This window comes from Condylura cristata, unplaced genomic scaffold (assembly GCF_000260355.1).
Source record: "Condylura cristata isolate star-nosed mole 26May11 unplaced genomic scaffold, ConCri1.0 scaffold00001, whole genome shotgun sequence".
Lineage (NCBI taxonomy): Eukaryota > Metazoa > Chordata > Mammalia > Eulipotyphla > Talpidae > Condylura > Condylura cristata.
The window spans coordinates 11099455-11123016 of record NW_004567102.1 but is presented as its reverse complement, the minus strand read 5'-3'; positions in this window follow the sequence as shown (position 1 = coordinate 11123016).

Here is a 23562-nt window from a genome sequence, read left to right as displayed (position 1 = left end):
CCCCTACCCCAGCTCAGGACTGGTTCAATACCCACTGAGGCTGCAGCTCTCCCTTCCACTCAATTTCCTTGCTCCTGGCCTTCCTTCTGGGGCCCGGACTCAGGTCCAGAACCCCCTACCTCTCCTCGGTGGCTGACTTCATTCCCCTGGTGCAGTGGAGGCAGGCAGGCACATGGTTAGGACGACCACAAGTGTGCAGGCGTGTGTCCGCTCGCCAAAGTACCACTGGTGCGCCATCTCCCACCTGTGCGCATGCGTGCCCGTGAGCGTGCCTGTTTTTGAGCTTCTCTGCCCAAGGGCTTTGTGCGTGCTGCCCGAGAACAGGCGAGCCCATGGCGGTGATGCGCTAAGCTTCTAAAGCCTGGGTTAGGGGTGTGGTCTTGTCTTGATAAACCAAAAAACATGGCATAGAGATCACCCCCAGCACAGTTGGAATGCCTAGCTCACCTTCAAGACACTTCCACTAGCTCTGACGCTTTCTGATTTGTCCTCAGATTGGAAGCATTTGCGAGGAGGCAGAAAAAGATTGAGGACCACCCTAGTGCAGACCTGGCAGGTGCAGCAAATCCAGCTGTTCATTCAGTCCTCTCTCCCAGATACGGGTTGGGGTACGAGAGGTGTGATGAAAATCGGTACCCAAGCATGAAGCCCCTGAGGAGAGTGGATTCACAGAAAAGAACGTGGCTTTTTTTCTTTTGAAACTGGATTATATTGAACCCTTTCTAGAAACTAGACATTTAGGGGAATATGGCAAACTCACCCAGTGGATAAAATTCTTCTCCTTTGCCCCAAGTTCATCTTTGGTTAATGGATGATCAGAAGCCTGAAAGAGTCACCGAACAGGATTCACCAGTCCACCGTGTTTAGACAGTCTGCAGCCCCTTTCTCCCCACTGGGCCTTAAGCTCCAGTATCCCCTCCCCGTCACATGTCCCCTTCTGGGAAATCTTGCTTCAGAGAAGGGAAAGGGGTGAGGGTTACACTACCCAGAGGGCTGGCTGTTGGGACTAGTCTACCGTGAGAATTGAGGCTGAGACCAGAATGGTCTTTCAAAGTCCAGAAGCCAACCACCAGTGCTCCCAGCCACATCTTGAAGCATTTTTACTATCAAGAAGGATCTGTATGCAAATTTCAGAATCTGTCTGCCCGTTCTCTTTGCAAAGAGTGTTGGAACTGTGGCATGAAAGGAAATCCAGAGAGACAGGGTAATGGGTGTGGACGACTGCTAATGGGACCCTCTGGTCCCTAGGCTGTCAGCTCTGTCTCCCTTAAGCATTCATTTGGAGTTCAAGTTCAGTGAGGTGGAGGTGTATTCTGATTTGTTGATTTCTGAGGAAAAAAAAAAACACAAGAAAGAACAGGAAAAAATCACTCATCTTTTGGAGCCTTTGTGTGAAAAACAAAACTGTGATTTTACCATGCATGTATTCCATGAGGGCAAGAGCTTATTTTACAAATCTAGGTTGTGGGAATGTTATGAACCATTTCCCTCATATGCTAAAAATTATTTCTTTGTCTTCTCGTACATATAGTATACATTTGGAAAGAAAGAGTGGCCTTGCTTGTGACTGGGGGGATATTTCTTCATGACTTTTGTTACTGTTTGATTTTTCAACATTTTTTTCCTCCTCAAATGGAATATCTCAAGATGAAAATTTTAACTGAAGATTGTAATAGTAATATACCTGGGAAGTCTGATTTCACTATTTGAGAGTCAAAATATACCCCCAGAGGAGGGAATATACCCCTAAATTGTCTCAGTGGTAACGCTTGAGGCTGCCGTGTGTTGAATCTTTCTGACTCAATCCCCTTCTTCCCTTCACTTCCACTTCTCTGTATACCAAAGGAAATCCAATATGTCAGTCTGGCTGTTTTCAGAGGAGCCACACCACGTAGGGAATTAGTCCCTCTCTCTGCCTTAGATGATGAAGCTCTGTGGCTACTAATGAGGGACACGCCCCCCATCCCACCATCAGTTTTATTTCAAAAAGTTATTGAATGTTCATGTCCCTAGATTATAATCTGGGCTTTTCTGAACTGGAAAACACTAGAAAGAGGGATTGAGATCTCATTCTGGTTTTCCTACAAGTTCCCTAAGTTAAAAAAAAATCTATTCATGTATACAAGAGCTGGTGCATAGGCCAGAGATATGAGGGGGGAGGGGGCGTGAGAGGATTCACCAGAGACAGAATGAGAAGCAGAACAGGTGGGTCTACTGAAATACATTGCTGAGGGGAGCAGCAGGAGAGGTCTGCTGCACCATGTGGGTTAGCTCCCTGGTGGGGGATCAAATCTATGTTGTAGTGGCTGCCAATAGCTTCACAGTGCTGAGACATAATTTTGTGCCACCAGGGAGGCCCTACCCTGAGTTCTTTTTTTTTTTTTTTAAAGATTTATTTATTTGTGCATACAGAACTAGGGTACAGGCCAGAGGCTCAGGGGCGGTGAGAGGCTTCACCAGAGACAGAGTGGGGAGCAGAACAGGCAGGTTGACGAAGTACACTGCTGAGGGGAGCAGCAGGCGGGTCAGGAGAGGTCTGCCACACCATGTGGTCACCTCCGGGGCAGGCGGGAATCGAACCCATGCGGAAGTGGCTTCAGATTCTCAGTGCTGTGCTTTAACTCGCTGCGCCACCAGGGAGGGCCATACCCTGAGTTCTTAATGCTAATTTGCTCATACCTTCCCAGTAAGTTTCAAGGCAATCCCATGCAAGCTGCCAATATGTTCAGCTTTCTTGGTGGATGTATCAGTCATCTTTTGCTGGCTAACAAGTCATTCCATACTTGTTAAAGAGCCATTTATTTGCTTGTGATTCTACAGTATGAAGACCCAGTGGAGACGGAATAAATTGCAAAAGTCTTACTCACATGTGTGGCCTTTCAACTGCTGTAGCTGAAACAAACCACAACCATGGTGCCTTTCTCTCTGGTGGGTAGCCTGATTTTCTAAGGGGTAGTCAGAGTTTCAGGATAGCAAAGCTGCCAGGCTTTTAATAGCCTGGGATCAAAAGTTCCAGAATGTCAATTCCACAAAGTCAATCCAGAATCAAGGGGAGGGAGACCCTACTTTTCAAGACCTGTAAAGAATGGGAAGAATAGTTATTGGCTATATTTGTGGATGATCTACCCAAGTAGAGTAAGTCTTCTCCCTAGATAACTTTTCAGAAATGACAATTGTGCCCCAAACTGGCATATTCCAAGATGTGAGAAGTGGCCTCAAGAGTTTGCTGTCAGGTGTTTATGAGAGCAGGTAACAGGCAAAATTACCTGCTTTTTGTGGAGCAAGAGAGGACACCACTGTTTCTCTGAAAAAAAAAAAGGGTCTGCTGGACCCATCTCCAGGATGGCCTCTGCAGCTGGCTCAGGGACTGGCTTCAGAAAGCCTTTGCAAAGCCAGAACTGAAAAAAAGAAAAAGCCCTCGAGGGTTACAGGAACCACTTCATGCAGTGTGAGTTATTGTCAACAGTTTAAGTGGTTAATAGAACCACAATTTTAGTTAGTAGGTAAATCAGCCTGATCAAAGGCAGGAGTAGGTCATAGTCCCCCCCTCCCCACCGCACCGCACCCCACCCCATCCAAGTAAAAACTACAGTGAAATAGGAAATACCAACAAGCAGGTTGATGTTTGGCAAATTAGTCTGCTATCTGCAGAATACTTTATAGTTTACAGTAGGCTCTCTGTTCCTTATTTACTGTGGCCGATTTAAGTCCCTCAGAAATTGATAAGTTCAAGCTCTATGTTCATATTTTCAATTACCCACAGCCACTGTTTTTTGTATTAAGTGGTGGAGGCCCAGGTTGGAATTTGGACTCTAGGAAGCTCACGGGCAGGGTCTCCAGAACTGGAAGTCACCGAAGCAACAAGAACACCTGAGAGACCACAGTCTAAGAGATGAACACTACCTGGAAGCCAGCTTCACCCAACTGAAACAGCACTCTTCGGGGTCAGAGAGAAGCCACAATTCTAAAGACTTTGTGCTTGAAATCCATGTGATGGTTTTGCCCTTCTGATTCATTATTGGGACCTAAGAAAGTAGAAGACTAAAGTCAAACAAGATGTTTCACTAAGAAAATCTCGAAAAAGCACAGCTGTGGGAAACTTTGCTAATCCCAAACAGTAAGACAGGGGCTGTACCCCATCCTCCACCCCCCACCCCACCCCCACACACACACATACACACACACCAAGAGTGTCTCTGTGGGGACAAATCCAGAAGTACTCATGAGGTGAGATCCTTCCTGAACAAAGAGGCAAAACCAGTGAGATGTGGGCTCTTACTGTTAATGGACTCCCTTTGAGCTTATATCATGGGGGAATTGGACTCCAGGGTAAGCACTAGCTCTGGAAAAGCTATATAAATAAAACCACAGCCATTCACTTACTTATTGTTCTTCTGTGTTTTGGACCTTCTATTCTGTTTTGAGACACCGAAAAGGAAAGTGAGAAGATGACAAATTACTGTGAATTTACTGTGAAATTTTCTGTTAAGAATGTCTCACCCCTCAAGGTGAAGACATTCTGGAGGTTAGAGTGGAACACTGAATGTCAAGAGTCCCCAGGGCTATTTCTTTGGCCTTCGGGTGAGTTGGAAATTCACTTAGCATCCCTGCTCAGAGTACCTGGGAAAATAGACCTAACAAAATTTTGATGTGGATGATTCCAACATTTTCTACAAATTCAGCTGTTCTCAGGTAATGTGAGGCCAGAAGCTAAAATTTATCAGTGGACATGAACCCAGAGCAAACAACTACTGAAGGTCCAGATGAAGACCAGTTTCTGCTGCAGGTTCTCCCAAATGCCTGTGGGGGCTGGGTAAAGCTCTTAGACTGCCTATAAAACCAAACAGTCACCTGGATGGTCCTGCAGTGTACGTGGGAGGTTGTAAGGTCTCCAAAGCTATCATGTTTCAAGATACTTGAGAGTTTCTCATAAGTAGTTTTGTGCAGAGAAATACCATGATCTGAATTACATTTTAATGCAAAGCCTTTCACCCAGCAATCTGCAAAATTTGCATCTGTGCTCACCTCCAGGGTGGCACTGTTCCCCCTTCTCATGCATATGCTGTGAGCAGCACAGAAGAGAATCAGAATCCCATGGTCAGGCTTTGCACCCAGGCAAACTGCACCCCAGATCAGCCCAAGCTGTGCTGTTCAATGCAAAGCCAAACCAAACCCAAATACTAATTTTCAGTTTGTCATTAGCCAGACCAAAGATTTTCCAAAAGCCCAGCAAATCAAGTTTGAAAAAATAATTGGACCTGTAGATTTTTTTTTTTTAAGAAAATAAAAACCAGAACTGGGAACAAAAACAAAGCATAAAAGTGCTTTCCAAATTGGATAGCTATTTTACTTGGTTCAGGTATCTGGTAAATATAAGGTCATAGTCTGTGTAAAGCTGTGGAATTCAGCCAGAGAATGCCTGTTTCTTATAAAAATGGGCATCTTCCTTGTGATTTGTGACTTCCCATGCTTTTAGTCATTCAGTCCTCCCAGTACCTGAAAAACAGGTATCACCATGTCCCTGTCTTGCAGAAGAGGGAAGTAGAGGGACTTGCCCTTGGCCCAGGGGTTGGCCAGAGCTGGGATCTGCCAGCATTGCCATCTTTCTTTCCTTCAGTGACAGTTGGACTGTGACACTGTGCAGGTTAGATCAAGAGCAAAGGGCTCCTTAGCAGAAACATTGGCACTGAGGACACTGTCAATTGTATGTGGAATATGAAATGGGATTTTTATTACCCTGTCATTAATGGGCTTTTTAATTTTTTCATTTATTTTTAATTTTTAAATTTATTTATGCATACAGAACTGGGATAAAGTCCAGAGGTGCAGGAGTAGTGAGAGGCTTCACCAGAGACAGAGTGGAGAGCAGAACAGGCCGACGGACAAAGTACACTGCTGAGGGGAGCAGCGGGCGGGTCAGGAGAGGTCTGCCATGCCAGATGGATCACCTCCTGGGCTGGGGATGGAACTGGCACCTAGCTTGCAGTGCTGCGCTTTAACCCACTGAGCCCTAAATCATTATTTAGGGGCTGATGTGGCTTTTAAATCAGGCAGCTAAGGAAATAGCACCTTATAATTTCATGGCACATGTTTAAACACATTCAGCACCTTCTGAAGACCCCTGAGCTCTGAAGAACAAGGTCACAGGCCTCCTTTGGGGGCCTGAGGACCCGGGAATGTGCTGCTGCCTCCCTGTGCCTGCTGCCTCTGGCTATCCCCCACCCTCACCCCTGCCTGCTGCTCAGTAAGGAGATCCAGGAGGACTGTGGTTAGGTTCTCCTTGTCTTTGCCATGGGCCTAACCATTCAGATTGCCCCACTCCACCCAGCAGCTGATGGGTCCTGCCCGGGCCCAAGTTGTCCCTCCCAGAAGAGATACCTAACCCTTATGGCCAGGTGGAGCCCCCATTAGTTCCCTGGGAAACTCAAAGCATGCCCCTGGCTCTGTGGAGCCCAAGGTCAACACTGTGTTGTGGATAAAGGCTGTGTGGTTATCACCTGGAGAGAAGAATCCTAGTTGAGTGAGTGGATGAGATGAGCGGCTCTGTTCTTTTCCACACCGGAAGCCAGGACATCTGAAATGTTTGTGGGAGGAAAGAAATGTGGTCATGCACTTATACTGGCAGAGATCGGGGGATCACCAAAAGTTGAATATTAATATTGAGGGGGCTTTCTCTGCACTCTATATTTGAAAGTGTGGGTTAACAGATTGTACAAATAGATCCAAACTGTACTGTCTCAACACAATAGGACTTTATTTCATGCTCATATAAATAGTTCTGGACACATGTTCAGAAAGGCAGGGTGATTCTCTTCCTTGTCATTCAGGGACCGAGCCCCTTTTTGTGGCTCGTTATTTAGGCTCTCCAGGTCACCTTGCAACCAGTTCAAAGAGAAACCGGAGGATGATACGTTGGAGGCTTTGTGGACAGGCCATGAACTGGGGCGTCTCGCTTCCTATCACATCCCACTGGCCAAAGCTCAACCACATGGCACTCTTCCTGGAAAGAAAGCGGGGAAGTGGATCTCGTTGTGTGCCAGAGAAGTGGGAAGAAAGGATTTTGCTGAGTACCCATTAGTCCTTCACAACTATAGATTGGTGAGACTTCCTGCAGCCATTTAGAAGATTATAATCTAAGGGGAAACAAAAGGTCAAGAGGGAGATTTCAGAATGATTATTGATCATGATGAACTAAATAAAGATGAAGTCATATATTAAAATGACTAGCCCAACTTAAAGAATCCAGCTTATTTTGCCTAGGAATCCCTAAATCTTTCATGAAAAAAAAAAAAAGTTCTGACTGTCTGACTGCTGTATGTGTAATAACTGACTATCCAAAATAAAGTCAATCCCCACTCATAGGGGAGAGAGAAATTGGACTTTATGTATATACACCCCTCCAAAAATGATATTGTCAGTGAATAAGTAGTAACCTTATATGTGTTTAGGTTAGGGGTCCTCCCTGTTGTTGCAACAGATTAGGACACAGCACTGCAAGCTGCAGCCACTTCAGTATGAGTTTGATCCCTGCCCCGGAGCTGACCCATATGGCACGGCAGACCTCTCCTGAGGTCTACCCACTGCTCCCCTCAGCTGTGCACTTCGTCAATCTGCCTGTTCTGCTCCCCACTCTGTCTCTGGTGAATCCTTTCACCACCTGTGCACCTCTGGCCTGGACCCCAGTTCTGTATTCAAAAATAAATAAACCTTTTTTAAAAAGCATACATTAAAAAATGTTCAGGTTAAATGTTTTGGAAACAGCAGGACAGAAAATTGTACATACAGTATGGTGGCTGTTGTGAAACGTGAGAGCAAGCATGAGAGCGAGAGCAGAGGAGAGGGAGGGAGAGAGACAGAGAGAGGAGAGTCAGGGAGGAAAGAAGGGTGTCGGGAAAGGAGGGAGGGCGGCTCCTGCGTCAAGAAAAGGCAGGAATAAATGCAGCAGTATAGGAGCAAAAGCTATTTTTGAATTGGAAATTTTAGGCGATTCACTTCTCCTGGGTCTTTCTTAACTTTCTGTAATTTTATTGATGGACATTTCTAAGAGAACATTCATTGTTTTGTAATGGGACAGGATCACAGAAGAATCAACGTCTTGTCTGTCAGGCATCCCCTTCCTGATCTGTCCTGAACCGGCCTTCATCTGAGCTCTCCTTCTCCCCTTCTCCCTGACAGTCGGTCTAGACCAGGCACTGCCTTTCCCACCCTGTGGAACGGGCTCCGCCTGCCCCCTCAGCACCCGCCACAACACCCCCCCCACCCCGCCCCCAGCACGTGCCCTGAGATCCTCATCATCCTCCATCAGGAAAGAGCATAGAAGTCTTTGTTCACACAACCCCTCCAAAGCCTCGCAGGCTTTCCTGGACTAGGGAGGTCCAGGATTACATTGGCATTTTCACTGTGAGAATTTGTTCATAAGCCCCAGCTCTGTTCCTACAGCCCACTTCTCTAGCAGGCTCCTTGCCAGAATCAGGTGCTAATGTACATGCTGCGTGTTCATTTTCATGTCAGTGAACGTGTGCATGTGTGTGAACATTCATCCTCATGCGAACAAATGTCTACAGCTGAATAGATGTTAAGAAGTACATAGAGACATAGAGAATACTTCTATTTTGTACTCTATTTTGTTATCAGTGACTGACTTACATGAGGGTAGTGGGGCTTTGGGATCATTATTATTATAAACAAATAGGAAGAGACATTTAAGTTGAGACAAAAGCATGGAAAGGAAGTGTGGTGTGTGTCGAGGGCTTGAGACAGTTGTAAGCGTGCTTAGGTGTCTTGGAGGAAGGGAACATAACTGGATCCCAGGGAACTTGGGGAGAAGGGTGCCGGAGGAGAGCTGAGGAATGAAGGGTCAGATCATGCAAGATCTTGAGAAGTTTGGATTTAATTGTACAATGGGAAGTTACTAAGCAGGTTTATATAGAGGAATGACATGATCTGAATTATATTTTGAGGGAAAAAAAAAAAAGCTGGTCCTGAAGCACTTGTGAGGAGGATGGGCTGGTGAAAGAAACCACGAAGTTCAGCAAGCGGAAACAGTGGAGGCCACCTGGAGGGGACTGAGGTTGCCCAGACAGAAGATGCAGAGAGCCTGCAGCAGACAGTGCCAGTGTATAGTCAGATAATTTGGGCACCAACATTATACTTCCAATGCTTCCAAGCAGACTGGACCTGAGGAATGAGCAAGAGGGAACAATCAAGGAGATAGCTGAGATTTCCACCTTGAGCAGATGCCATTGATCCAGGCTGAGATAAGAGTATTCCTGTGTTTATGGAAATAAGGAGCCCCAGTTTAGATGTGTACAGTGTGAACTCGTAAATTAATTCATGCTTTTGATTTTCTAAGAAGGACCACAATTGGGCCTCTGGTGGAGTGTCTGAGTTTTCAGTAGAACTTTCACACCGGGACAGTGATTCCCAAGCGTTTCAGGTTGGCTGTGCTTTCAAAATGTGATGTCCCAGACTGGACAGTCTCACAATGAAATAGCTGTATGGGACAGTGCAGCAGGACTGAGGCCACATTTGTAGAAACTGAAACCTCAGGGCAGACAGAAGTCAGGGGCAGCAGCTCTGGAGAACGCTACACAGCCCCAGCCCCACTGCACCCAGCACCGCGGCCATATGTGTCAAAGGCCTCGGGAGGGCCCAGGGGCACCACTGGGGGGGGGGGTCATCATCTCCAACTCCATTCCCACGACTGAGCTCAGCAAAACCCTATATGCACTTGGGCCCCAGACCCTCTTTCTTCTGCATGGAAGTCCCTACATATTTCAGGGAAATCTGTAACCCATTTGTGAGCAATCTGCCTACCCTGGAGCAACTTTGTCACAAAATATAGTATTTTTGCATTCTTGTTGAAACCACTGATGCGTCCACCCCTGCCCCCCCAGCATACCCCTGCTCTACCAATCAGGGTCTCTTTCCACACATGTAACTATTACAGAGAGGATGCCAAACCCAGCAACTGGTTATCTCCAAAATAATTTCCATCTTCCACGGGGCCATGTGCTCCTTGGGAGTATTTAGGAGAAGGTAGGGTGGAAATTGGAACAGCTCATTTTCAGAAGCCTTGCTTCAGAAACTTGATAGCAGCTCAGTGTTCCTGGTAGCCATGCCCATGGAGAGTGGCCACGTCTCACCCAGGCTCCTCCTTGATTGGCTGCCTAGGTCCATCAAATGGCTCAAGCCCCTTCCTTTGTATTTTGGGTTCATGGAAACCCCAAATACACCCCTACACCCCTTCCCTCTGGGTTAAAATTTTGTGTACTTCAGATAAATTTTATCCATCTGTTTCTGATTCATTTACCCTAACTCATCATGATATTTGTTTTGCAAGAGATATTCAACAACTAAAAGTTATTTTCAAGTTCTTTGTAGAGAAAATCTTATGTCCTCTCCTGGACAGTGAATGTCTGGTCTTGTAAAAGCACCCAAGTTCCTTGGTCAGTGGAGAAGCCAAGGTGATGATAACAAAGGTTCAGAAGCTGGCTACATGTCCAGCCTCTGTTTCAGCTAAATACTGATTGTCGAGGATGCAGGAGTTTCCCCTGGTGAGGCACTCCAGGCTTGCTTCCAGGGTGGGAGGCAGAGGCTGGTTCCGGGAACAAGGCAGATAATGTTCCCCAGGTGAACATCCTGGAATCACAAGCTAAAGAAAGCAGGCTCATGGCTGAGGTGCTTGAGTGGCGACACCGGCTGAGGGGACGGCAAGGCCAGCTGAAGACAACTCATGGGTACCAGGCCTCACGGAAGCAAAGACCACGTGATACTGGTCCCCTTGTTATATAAACACCCATCTCGTGCCACAAAGGGGTCAAGGCTGCTTATAATAAGTGGCCCAGTTGCTGCCATGCCAGGGAGAGGACACTGGAGGGGACACTGGTCCTTCTGAGTTAGGAGGAGCTCTGTCCAGTCTGGCCCTCTTCCCTGTGGTACAATGGCCTCAAGATCATGGTGTGAGCATAGCTGAGGAAGACAACCTGGGAAAAACAAGGTGCACAAGCCCCTCAATGGACCCCCAGCTCCAGGGACACTCAGACACCACGAGCTGCTCTGGAGGGAGAGGGTACAGGCTGACTTAAGTGGCTGTGGCTGCCATGATGGTGGTATTGGGGTCTGTGGCCCCCTCCCCCTCCCGACAATGGCCCTGACCTTCCTCTGCCCCCCAGCATTGGGCTATGGCCACAGGCCAGGCCTGAGGGTCCAGCTCCCGACACCACTGGCGTGTCTGGCAGGCCGGGCCTGAGTCTCGGGGAAACACCGAGGAAGAAGCCGGGTAGGGGCGGGCGCCATCTGGGAACCATTAGAGACTGACTTTTATCCCGAGGCCTCTATAAACCATCCATCAGGGAGGCACAGAGAAAAAAAACACAACCTTCTTTCCCTTTCTATTTATTTATTCTCTGCTTTGTTTATAGTGACAGTGGTCACAGTTTCCCTGAAAGGAAATCACTGAAAATTACAGGGTGTTTGGTTGGACTTTTTAAAAATTAATTTCCTCTATTTTTGCATGAATTTGATTTGCTCTCGTTCTCTTCCACTAACTCAGGCTTAGTGAAAAATTTCTTTTGATTTGTTCTTAATGTGGAAAATGTTGGCAGTTCCACACGGCAATTGGAAAAATTCCGAGGCGCACAAACCAGGTAGAGCTTCCCCTCGGTTTCACAGAGCCGAAGGGACAACCTCTCCCGGGGGTGGAAGACAGAGCCCCTCCCCCGGAGCCTCTCCTGCAGCTTGTCCCTCTGTTCGGTCAGGTCCCTGGCCCAAAGACATGCTCTGTTTCTTTCCCTTCTCCTAGCATCTCCCCTTTCTATTGCTTCTCAAATGATCCTTCCAAAAGAACGGTCTCATTCAAGACCCACTTCTGCAAACTTGTCGCTTACCCTTGTCCTCAAACTTGAAATCCACTCCTCTGAAATGAACCCACAAGGCTTTCTCCTGAGCTGGGATGGCATCTGCAGGCTGAATGTATAAGGTCTCTCAGGGCGTGAACAGATCTCACTTCTTAGTTCCTCACACAAATGAAATTCCTAGGCCCTGGGCATCTGAGGACATAGTGGCATCCATAGCAAGTGCTCTTGAGCATTTTACTGGCCAGGTGACCTTGGAGAAGTCACTTTACCGCCCAAGCCTCCAATTCCAAAAGGAACATTGTGATTCTCATTATTAATGTCATTGTGCCCCCAAGTGTGAAAGCTGTCCTGCACCAGCTCGCTGCTGATTTATGCATCTTGCCACACTTCATCCTCATAACAAATCCTAAGACTAGGTGTTTTTATCCCGATCTCATGAGGAAACTGAGGGCCCAAAAGGTCAGATTTTTTCTTTTTCTTTCTTTTTTTTTGAGAATTAAAACAGGATTCAAACCCAGATTGCCAGATTCAGACCACCATTGTTTTATTCTGCCCACCTTGCAATAATAAGAGCTAGCAGTGTTCAGCTTGCAGCATCAAGCTGTGTGCATTACGTGAAATCACTGAGCCCTCACGAAGCCTTTTGAGACTAACTGCCAGAAAGGAGGGGATCAGCACTTGAATGTGGGAGTGACCCCCAAGGGCAACCTCCAACCACTGTGCCGAGTGCTGAGCTGTGACTGAAATCTGGGTCACTAGTATTATTTGAAGAACAAGGAGGGTCAACCCTGAGTAGCACCCCTGGTGCTCAGGACCTAATTCTTATGCCACCAGAGGACCTTGTGAAAGATCCTTCCTAACAGGCAAATTCAGCAAGATGATCACGTGACTGGGTCCTCAACAGGATCAGGTCAACAGGGCCAATTCCTGACCCTGTTCTCACTGCTGGCCTGGCCATTGCTGGACAGGGCCCACTTCCTGCCCTGACTGAATATTAAGTCTTCTCTGAATGGCGTCCTCCACGCTTCCCTCAAGCAAAGAGTATGCCAGCCTGGTCTGAGCACCTGTCTCCCACCTGTCTGGCTCAGCACACACTGTTCCCAAGACCAGGTCTTGTGGGTAGTCGGGCTCAGGTCATCAGAAGGTCAACCATTTGAACATCCTCTGTGTTATCATTTCTTAGTACTTTTCTTGGTTATTTTTAATTTCCCCTGCTTCAAAACTTGCTGTGTGACTGCAATTGCTGGAGTAACCCCAAACAAAGGTTAAGTTAGCTAGTCTCCAGCAAGGAAAAACGTCCATTTCCTCCTCATTTTTCCTACTCATTTAGGACTAAAATAGGAATGGCTTTATGTTTTAATAGGTGCTACGTGTCCTCCACACCGAGATGCTGACTGTCTGGTGAGGAGTCCTTGGATACATTTTACTCCTAACCTTAAATAGCTACTCTAGACATGCATACAGCACATCCTGACCAAATAAAGTCTAACCTTAATCAGTATCCCTTCTCTCCTTCCTATAGAACAAGGTCGCAGGAAGGTTTTAACTATTAAAACATCCTTTATGTTACCATTTCTTATTACTTTGCTTGCTTGTTTTTAATTTACCTTCCTTCAAAGCAGTTATTATTACTATTTTTTAAAGTCAGTGATTATTTACAGTGATTATTACAACAGTTTCTTTGTTCGCCTTTTTTTTGGTTTGTTTATTTTTTTGTTTAAGATTTAATTGTGCATACAGAACTGGGTACAGACCAGAGGTGCAGGAGCAGTGAGAGGATTCACCAGAGACAGTGGGGAGCAGAACAGGCAGATCGACGAAGTACACTGCTGAGGGGAGCAGCGGGCGGGTCAGGAGAGGTCTTTTACACTGTGTGGGTCACCTCTGGGGCAGCCGGGGATCGAACTCAGGCTTAAGTGGATTTAGCTTCTTAGTGCTGTGCTTTAACCCGCTGCGCCACCAGGGAGAGCCCTGTTCACCATTTTTTCTTGCATCTCCTTCCCTCAGGGAGTGAATTTTCCATTTCCTGGATTGTATCCTTTATATCTTTGAATGAGGAATTTGTACAGTTGTAAATTCTTGGTCTCTGCACTAGTGAAAAAATCTTTATTTTGCTTCCTTGAATGATAGTTTATATATGCATAGAATTTTTGGTGCAGTTATTTCCTTTCAACAATTTTAGGATATTATTGCATGTTTTCTGACCTCCAGTATTGCTGAGAACTCTGCCATCCATCCATCCATCAATTATTCCTTTAAAAGTGATCAAGTGAGTCACCCATTCTGCTAACTGCTTTTGTTTTGTTTTGCTTGTTTGTCTCTGGTGTTTTAGGAGGTAGGCTTTTTTTAAAATCAGGTTCTAGTTTGCTTGGCTCTCTGAACATGGATGTCTTTAATAAAGTCTAAAAATATTTTAACAATTATTTCCAAATGTTTTCTTCTATTCTCTGAGTTGTCTTGCTCTGCATCTCCTGTATTAGATATGGCATCAATCTCTTCCATAATTCTTCTTCTTATCACTGTTATTTTCTGTCTCTTTGTGTCTCTGTGCTACAATGTGAGTGATTTCCTCAATTCTATTTCCCATTTCACTAATTTTCTCTTCCACCATGTCTACTCTACTATTTAACCTGCCCATTGAGGTTTTGGGCTTTGTTTGGTGTTTTTTGGTGACTATTTTTTCCTACAAGCTTAACTTGGATGATTTTTTTTTTTTAGTGATTATCTTGCATATTTCATATTTTACTAGCAGGTGATAATAGATGATGGTCATGCAGGATTCAGGTAGGGCATATGGTATTCTGGAATTTAAGACATTAGTTCATTGATTCTCTTACTTCTACTGGAATGACTTCAGAGTTTCAAATAAAATGATGTCTGTGTGAGACTCCTTGCCCCAAACCACACCTTTCTCATGTGCTTCCCCCTGCTATAGTGTCTGGAAGGTAAAATCTACACTTCCCAGATTCCCTTTCAGTCAGAGTTCTAGATTAGGTAAGTTCTGCATGCTGAGTATAGAAATGAGACAGAAGCCTCCTTCCAGATGCTCTGACTATTTTCTGTTGATAAGTCAGGCCACAAAGGCACAGAGCTCAATTCCATTTTCAATAGAAGCAGTTGAAGCACAGGTGGCAGCTATATACAGCTTTCCAGCATGACCACCAACTTCTGGGTGTCCAGGAGCAATATTGGTGATGGCGACAACTTTCTGGTCTGGTTTCCTAACTCCTGGCTTAGTTACTCAGGAGGTTCCTGACCCACCAGACTGCATACCGCCCCTCCCCCCTCCCCAACTGTCATGTCGTTTCTACAGTGTTTCAGGGCTCTTTTCTGGTGTTCCAGTTGAAAATCCCTCCAACCTTTCCAATGATTTCATAAGCAATTACTTCTGGTATTAAATTCCACTTTGTTCAAAAGACAGAGATTTGTTTCCTGCACAGGATACTGCATACCATATTATCATGTCAAAAATAAATATCTTAACCTATGTAATTATATTCAAATTCCTTCTAATATTTAGCATTGAGAAAGATCAGGTACTTAGTAGCCTGTCAGCATTATCTGGGTTGAATCCTTCTTTGTTCCCTGCCTTTGTGGCTCTGGGAAAATAACTCATCCTCTTAATTTCAGTTTTTTTCTTCTGCAAAGTGAAGTAGCAGTACCTCATTCACAGGGTTGTTGGAGAATGAAAATGAAATAATGTATAGATCATTCCTATAAAGAAAAAGATTTATCAAGAAACGTTAATGTAGCATTTCTCCAGCACAAAATTTGAAAATGAAAAAATTTTTAAATTGCAAATTTGCATTAATCCTAACTGGATGTTTCTCAGTTTTGCTCTCCCCTTTCTTTTACTTTTTTTGCAGTCTTTAAAGTGAGGTCTTCTAGTCCTTTTTCTGATATATGTGCTTGATGTTAAAACCCTCAAAATGACCAGCTTTTGCTATATTCTTTTTTTTTAAAGATTTATTTATTGATGCATACAGAACTGGGGTACAGGCCAGGGCAGTGAGAGGATTCATCAGAGACAAGAGTGGGAGCAGAACAGGCAGATCATCGAAGTACACTGCTGAGGGGAGCAGCGGGCAGGTCAGGAGAGGTCTGCCGTGCCATGTGGATCACCTCCCGGGTGGGGATTGAACTCATGCTGCAGTGGCTTTAACTTCTTAGTGCTGTGCTTTAACCCACTGCACCACCAGGGAGGGCCCCACTCTTGCTATATTCTTAAAAGGGCATCATTTTCTAACTACCAACTTTCAAATGACCTTGGGCCTATGTTCTCAAAGACATACTGGAAACAAGCAAGCTATTGAGGATGCTGTGCCGGTACCCCTCAGATCTAGTGTGCCAAGCACTACCAGACTCACCAACATCTCTTTAGAATAAAGACCTCCCAATTTGTTTTCATTTAATCTTAAAATAGAAGCCAAGCATGGAATGTTCCTTTGTACACGGTGGGTTTCTCTTCCTCTCTTGCCTGTTTATGGACCACAGGTGCAGAGCATCCTACTCAGTGCACCCCACCTGTCAGCAGTTAGACAACATTAGGTCCAGCCTCACTCCTGGACTCACTGTCCCCCATAGGCAGGCACTCCAATGTGTTTCATGTGTGTCCTTGAGTCTGTACACATACTTATCAATGTATAATATGATATTTAAATGTGCAAATATTTACTTTGTATAAATGATACCATTCTATGGCCCTCCATTTCTTAGATTCTCCCCACTACACCCCATGTTTTTAAGATGGGTCCATATTGCATCATGCTTCTCTGTTATGCAGTATTCTGTGCATTCTCTGCATTTTAACTTTCCACGCTGAGGTTTCCTCCATTTTCACTCTGTACCTGCAGGAGGGAGTGTGAAGACACACTTCAATGACCCAGTATTGCCAAGTTGTATGTCAGTGGGGGTGTACCTGTCCACACTTCCACCAGTAGTGTGCTCATTTCCTCATTCCCTGATCCACGCAAATCGAGCATTTTCCAGCTTTCCAACTATGACATCCCCATGTGTGTAAAGTAATGCATTATTGTTGATTCAATTTGAATTTCTCTGATTTCTAATGAATCTGAGCATCTCTCCCTGTGCTTCCTTAGCCATTTGGTTCTCCCTTTTCTGTAAATTGTTTGTTGACATCCTTCGGCCATTTAAAAAAAAATTAATCACCTTTATAATATATATTCATGTTTGGTAAAGCAAATCTCTCTTTTTTGATAATATATGGTTATTTGTACATCATGGTTCTTATTCAGCTTTCAGAAATCACAGATGAAGATAAGTGAGAGAATCAAGATCACCCATGTCATAATAAAACAAAGACATTTACTATATTAAATTGGATTTAGTGTTCTTTTTGAGAGAGAAAATCTACTATGGTCTCTAAGTCTATGCTCCCCCAATTTTTATGATAAAAGATTAATCTTTAAGGGGTGACATTTGGAGGTGGGGCCTTTGGGACCTCTGTCCTGAGGGCAGAGTCCTTGCAAAAGGGACTAAGTTTTCTTACAAAGGAGGATGGAGAGAATCCCTCACAGCTCCTCCCTCTGAAGCTACAGGGAAGACTCGAGAAACGGACTTGCACCAGACATGGAATTCACCTTGATCTCACACTTGCAGCCTTCAGAATTTTGAAAAATAAATCGCAGATATTTACAAGCCACCCACTCTGGTATTTTTGTGATAGCAGCCCAAGTGGACAAAGACAAATGCAAATGCCAGAAAAAGAACAAAATCTCAGAACTCAAAAATTGTCTTTCTTACAACTGTTTAAATAATTAGTCTCATGATTTTCTCTCCAACTTTGCTTCATTTTCTTTTTAATCTTTACATAAGTGTTCTACTTCTTCCATTCCTTCTAGCAGACAGGCTTCTAGTTAGAGGGATAAACTCTTCATTTCTAACATCTCAAACAGTCCAGGAGATCTCCACTCACAGGTCATTGTTGCTCTGGCCTTCAAGGCTCTTCAGATCCAGTAAATCCTTTTTGTTCCACTCAGCAAGAGAGGATGGGCACAAGCTACAAGGGAAACTGTCCTTTCCTCTCATGAAAGCAACACTTTTCTCTGGAGGAGAAAAGCCCTCCTTGGCCATTTCAAGCTGCTCCGTGCAGCATATCCTGAGACTGGTGATGGAGAGACACATTGCTCCTTCTCAAGAGGCCGAGGGCATAAAACAAAATGGTGGGTGAGTATGTTATTGTGTATATACACACTCTCTAAAGAAAAAAAAAGAGCATGATTCAAAGGCTTTATTTTCATTGAAATATAAGTAAGAATATTATGAACTCATGGTGGAAAATAACGGATAGTCTTCTGAATGTCTAAGATCCCCCAGACCTAGGTTCTGCTGGCCCTGCGGAGCCCACATCTCTGAAATAACAGAAAGCACTTATGAAACCACAGGGGTCACCACAGGAAAATCAGTGCCTAGCGCATCTCCTCCTACATGAGAATCTCCTTCAGTGAGAAGAGTCACAGTCATTACACATGTAACAGGAGCAGCAAGCACTGCCCAGGGGCCATTTCCTCAGTGTCAGGCTCTGAGCCGAGAGCTAAGTCATGATCTCATTTGAAGAGCAGATCAACCTGAGGGGCAGCTGTTTCAATTTCCATTGTAGAGATGTCACAAGGACAGCTCAGCCAGGTTTAGGGATTGGCCCCGGGTCACGCTGGGGTGCCTAAGGGAGCTGGTCTTGAACCCGGGCTTATTCACTGCCTCCTTCAAGCTCCTAAACAACACAGTGGAGGTGCGTAGACCTCTCAGAAGAGACGGCACCAGAAAGGCAGTCCAATCACTGGAGAGTCGTCTCCCTTTGCCCCTACTCGCTACAGGACTTGCTCTGAGCCAAGGTTTCTTCATCTACTTAGGAAGCAGGCAGAGTAAATGACTTTTAAAGGCCCTTCTAGCCACGCTTGTAGGGCCAAGAAAACATCACACGCTATTTCACACTCACTTCCACCAAATTCCTCACGCCCAGAACCAAGTGGCCCACATGGAAGAGTCTCCAATTAACAGCTTTGTGGGTCCAGCGTGTGGACGAGCGACTTCATGGGCAAACAAGCCAAAACCATCCCCACAGGCAAAGACCACCAACGTGCTCTCCAAACCTGTGTTCTGAGTGGTTGGCCAGGATGGAAATCTGCAATTAGCTGTTCTAATCCCTAAAATAGCTTTGCTACTGTTGTATACAGTCACGTAGGAAGAGGAAAAACCAGGGGCCACCACAGTAAGGTCAGGGGGGAGTTAGAGATTTGGGGCTCTGAGCCCCAGCCTTCCATTTGAGTTGTGTGTGGTTGCAGATAATGTTCTGATTTCCAGCAAGCTGACAGCTGGGATGAACGGCTGCTTAACCTGATTAGATATGCCTCAGCCACAGACTCTGGGGCCACAGACAACTGCTCATTTGAAATGCATGCCACTGGCACCCGACTGAAAGAATAAAGGCCAGCCTTAAACAGACAACACATTCTTGGATGCAAACCTTATGGTTTCTACACAGCAAAAAGGGTTTATAACCGCCTGGGGTTTCTTTTCGCTGAATATTCTTTGTTGAAGAGTGTCTAGGACAACTTGTAACTTTAGCACTTCACTGTAATTGCAGCTTGTCATTTAGGACCTAGAGGTATGTGGGGATCCCAGGAGGCAGAGGGTGGGGCCCAAGGAGCTACTGAGTTCCCACATTGAATCCACTCTGTGTTCCCTCATACCTGGGGGTGGGGGTCGCTCCGGACCTTCCCCTTCAGGGCCCCAGTGCAGACAGGAGGCCCGGCTGTCTTCCTGCTCCTTGTCTGGACTGCACAGCATCGATTTGCCTTTAGTTGGTAAAGCTGCTGGTCGCCTGCCCCCCTGCTCTGCCACGTTTATAGTGGCCCAGGTCCTCTGAGGAGGTTCCACTAGCCAGGCCAGCACTGCTGCACAATCGAGCGGGAGCAGCGGGAGGGTGGGTGGAGGGTCCGAGGGACCTCTTCATTGAATATTCTTATGTGCTTTCAGATATAAACATGAAACAGTATGGTCTGAGCACACACTATTGACCTGTCATTGAGAACAGCACTTCAGAGTCGCACGCTGGGTACACAAAGTTTGCCTCTTGGCCCATCCCTCAGGAAAGCACTGAGCCTCTCCACACCCCTCACACCCCCATGACCTAACTCATGTGTAAAATGCAGTTTTTGCTGCATCCACAGTTTCTTGCTGAAAGAGGGTATAAGTTCCTTCATAGCCATACATCGGAATCAAATGTAAGCTCTGCTATAGCAGTTACCCTTGTGTGCTTCATATTTTTGTTTCAAAACTAACATCTCCTCAAAAATGAGCCGTAAACTATGACTCCTTAATCCTCCCATGTATTTTTCTTTTGTTTTTGCCGATGTTTACCACACCCCACCTCTCACCACAGTGGTGAAGAGCTTGGACATGTGACTCCAACTTGGTGGCATGGGGTGTGAGACTCTACAAGCTTGGGTTTGAATCCCTCCTTAATCGGAGCCTCTGCATCCTCATTGGAGCATCTCCTCACAGCATTGTGATGTGATTGAGTGAGGTATCGTGTGTAAAACAGTTAGGAGAGGACCAAACTCGTGGGCTATGGGCTAGTGACTTTAACCACATTCGTCCTCTTCACTAATAATCCACGCACCAACCATTCATTAGCTTTGGCTTTGCTCAAACCCCTCTTTGATCACTTTCTCCTGCAAAGACATCATTCTGCCCTGTGCTGTCAATGTTTGGCCTACTGGCTGTAGTTTGCCAGTCTTTCTTTACTCAGGCTGCCTTTGTATTATGGTTACTTAAGGTCAAGTAGAGAAGAAAAATTCCTTGATGGCAGAGACATTTCTGTTAATCTCTCATAGCAGGTCCACAGAAATCACTTCTCAGGTAGTTGGAGAAAGCAGAGGAATGAGGTAGGCGAGAGGCCTTGAGATGAAGGTGGAGGAAGGTCCTCAGAGAAGGTCATCCAGAAAACCAATGATGCAGAGACAGTCAGATAGAAAAGAGAACTCAAATGACAAGTATCTGCAGTAGTCTTCCTTGTGCAAAGGTGAAGAGAGATTAAGAACAGAGGTTGAAGTGTGGCCCCCCAAAATACTTATGTTGAACTCCAAACTCCTGGTGCCTCAGAATGTGACTCTGTTTGGAGAGAGAGAGACTTTAAAGAGGTCACTAAGACAAAATGAGGCTGTTGGGATGGCCATTGAGAGATTTGGACCTGTGTCCTTGTAAGAGGAAATCTGTGAAGAAACACAGATTTCTTCACAAAGAAGAAACACCTGAGATCCTGAGCACAGAAAGATGTACCAGCCAGGAGAGACCAGATCGGCCGACAGCTTGATCTGAAACTGCTAGGCTCCAGAATTATCAGAAAATAAAATGCTATTGCTTGAACCATCCAGAGGTGTTTTGTTATGGCAGCCTTAGAGAAAATCCAATTCAAAACAGAGAAGGAAGGCCTCAGTAAATGCTAATGATTTCAAGTGTTGTGCCTATTATTTTTCAACACACAGCTTTCTGAAGACTGAATTTCGTTCTGTTGGTGGTGAAAGTATGGTGGAGTTAAGAATGGGTTTGATTGCATTTTTTTTAAAGATTCATTTATTTATGCATACAGAACTGGGGTACAGGGGAGAGGATTCACCAGAGACAGACTGGGGAGCAGAACAGGCAGATTGACAAAGTACACTAATGAAAGGAGCAGCGGGTGGGTCAGGAGAGGTCTACTGCGCCTTGTGGATCACCTCCGTGGCCGGGGATCGAACTCATGCTGCACTGGCTGTAATAGCTTCATAGTGCTGTGCTTAACCTGTAGCACCACCAAGGAGGGCCCATGATTGCATTTCTAACTGTCAAATCCCGATGATTTTGATGAGCACTGTCCAGCTAGCACCCTGCAGTTTCCAGAAATATTTCTTGTGTATCCCCTCACACTTAACCACCTAAATACCTGCCATTTCTCATGGACTTTTGAAGGGTTTTGTTTGCTTTGTAGAATTTAAGGAAAGCTTTTGATTTTTCTCTCCTTGTAAAAACTCCATTTGGAAGAACTAATTTTATTTTCCCCTCTAGGTTTATTTAGTTTAGCTAAAGCCGTTAGAAATAGCTTCAGTTTTACATTTTTCTTGTCTGCTTGCAAAGTGTGCGGACACGGTGGTTGAATTTCAATGGTTTGGATTGTTTTGAATGACTTCTATGTTTTTGTTCCTAATTCCTCAAATGCTGGTTTCTATCTGGGTGACCAAGTGAATGAGTTAATTAGTAATGGGTATTTTCACTAGCTATAGGGTTGAATGTACATATTGAAGTTGAAAACATAGGTTAAAGGTCAACCTGTATTCTTAGAGACATTCAGCGGTCAGTATTCCCTCTCCACTCAATTGACTGTGAGACCTCACAAAGCCAAGTCTTCAGGACACATGCTGTGGCTTCATCCCTGGATTATGCGTCCTATGCCAGGTCAACAACCAAAACCACCTGGAAGGGTCTAGTAGAGTTGGATTTCTCTGGATCCTGCTTTGTGGCAAATGACGCAGCAGGAATTCTCTTCTTGACTGGTGTAGTTTCGAGATAGTTGTACGATTTCTGAACTTCATTGCACTTGCTTAAGAATTCTCTGGAGTTAGGCTCTCTTGTCATTATCATCATCCCCACGATACAAATAAAGAAACTGAGGATCAAAGTGATTGTCAAAGGGGCCTCCTATGTCAGTTCTCTTTCCTGACTGTGCCTGGTATTAGCTGGTAGAGTCTGTGAAAGCAGGACCAGTTTTCTTTCACTCCTTGATGTCTCCTCTGCATCCCTTGTCCTAGAAGAAAAAGCATGCTGTGTTATGACGCTAGTGGTACTTGCAATTTAACAAGATGTTTTCCAAAGGTAACAAAGCCCTCAGCCAAGGGAATTCAGACATCAGTAACTGAAGGCCAGGATGGGAGAATTTTTTTCACCTCAAATTTTCCTAATACCACATAACAACCGTGACAGCTAGCCCTGCCCAGCACATAAAAGTGTTCTTTTGTGAAAGGGTCAGAGAAAAGACAAAACTTGCAAGCTGACCATAGATCTGAGCAGGGAAGGGGGAGAGAGAGGAGTCAAAATGGGGGAGGGAAGAGCACAAGGGACTGTGGTGGTTGTTCATGGGTGCTGTGTTGGTGGGAGAATTACAGGGACTCCACCTGAAGAGAAAACCCAAATACTCCACAAAAATGAACAATGATGTCAGAAAATACATGAAGAAATGTAATTCTTGTTTATGAAGTGTCCCTTTGTCAAACAAATATGTTCTGAGGTTTACCCATTTCTCCTCATAGGGCTCTGAGATGGATAAGGATGGAGAGCTCCCCAAGTGGAGATCCCCCTCCACCGCCACACCAGGAGACCCCTGTGGCCCGGAGTCCTGCTGACGAGGAGGGCCCTGGCCATCTCGTGAAGGTCACGTGTAAGGCAAGCAGTTAGGATGGAGACCTCTGAGAACAAGTTTTGAAAAACTCCCAATCCACTAGTGACCTCTCCCCCTTTTGCCAGCATTAGGGAATCTGGATTTCCATTTTATTGAAGAAATTAAGCATTTATATACATACGTCAAATGAAGAGAAGGACCTCTGAATCCTTGCCATGAAAAGAGACTTCTGCCTTAAGCATTCATTCTGAATTGGCACTGGTCCCTTATCAACTTGGAAAGCGGCCCGCCCCTGACAAGGTCGCTCCAGCG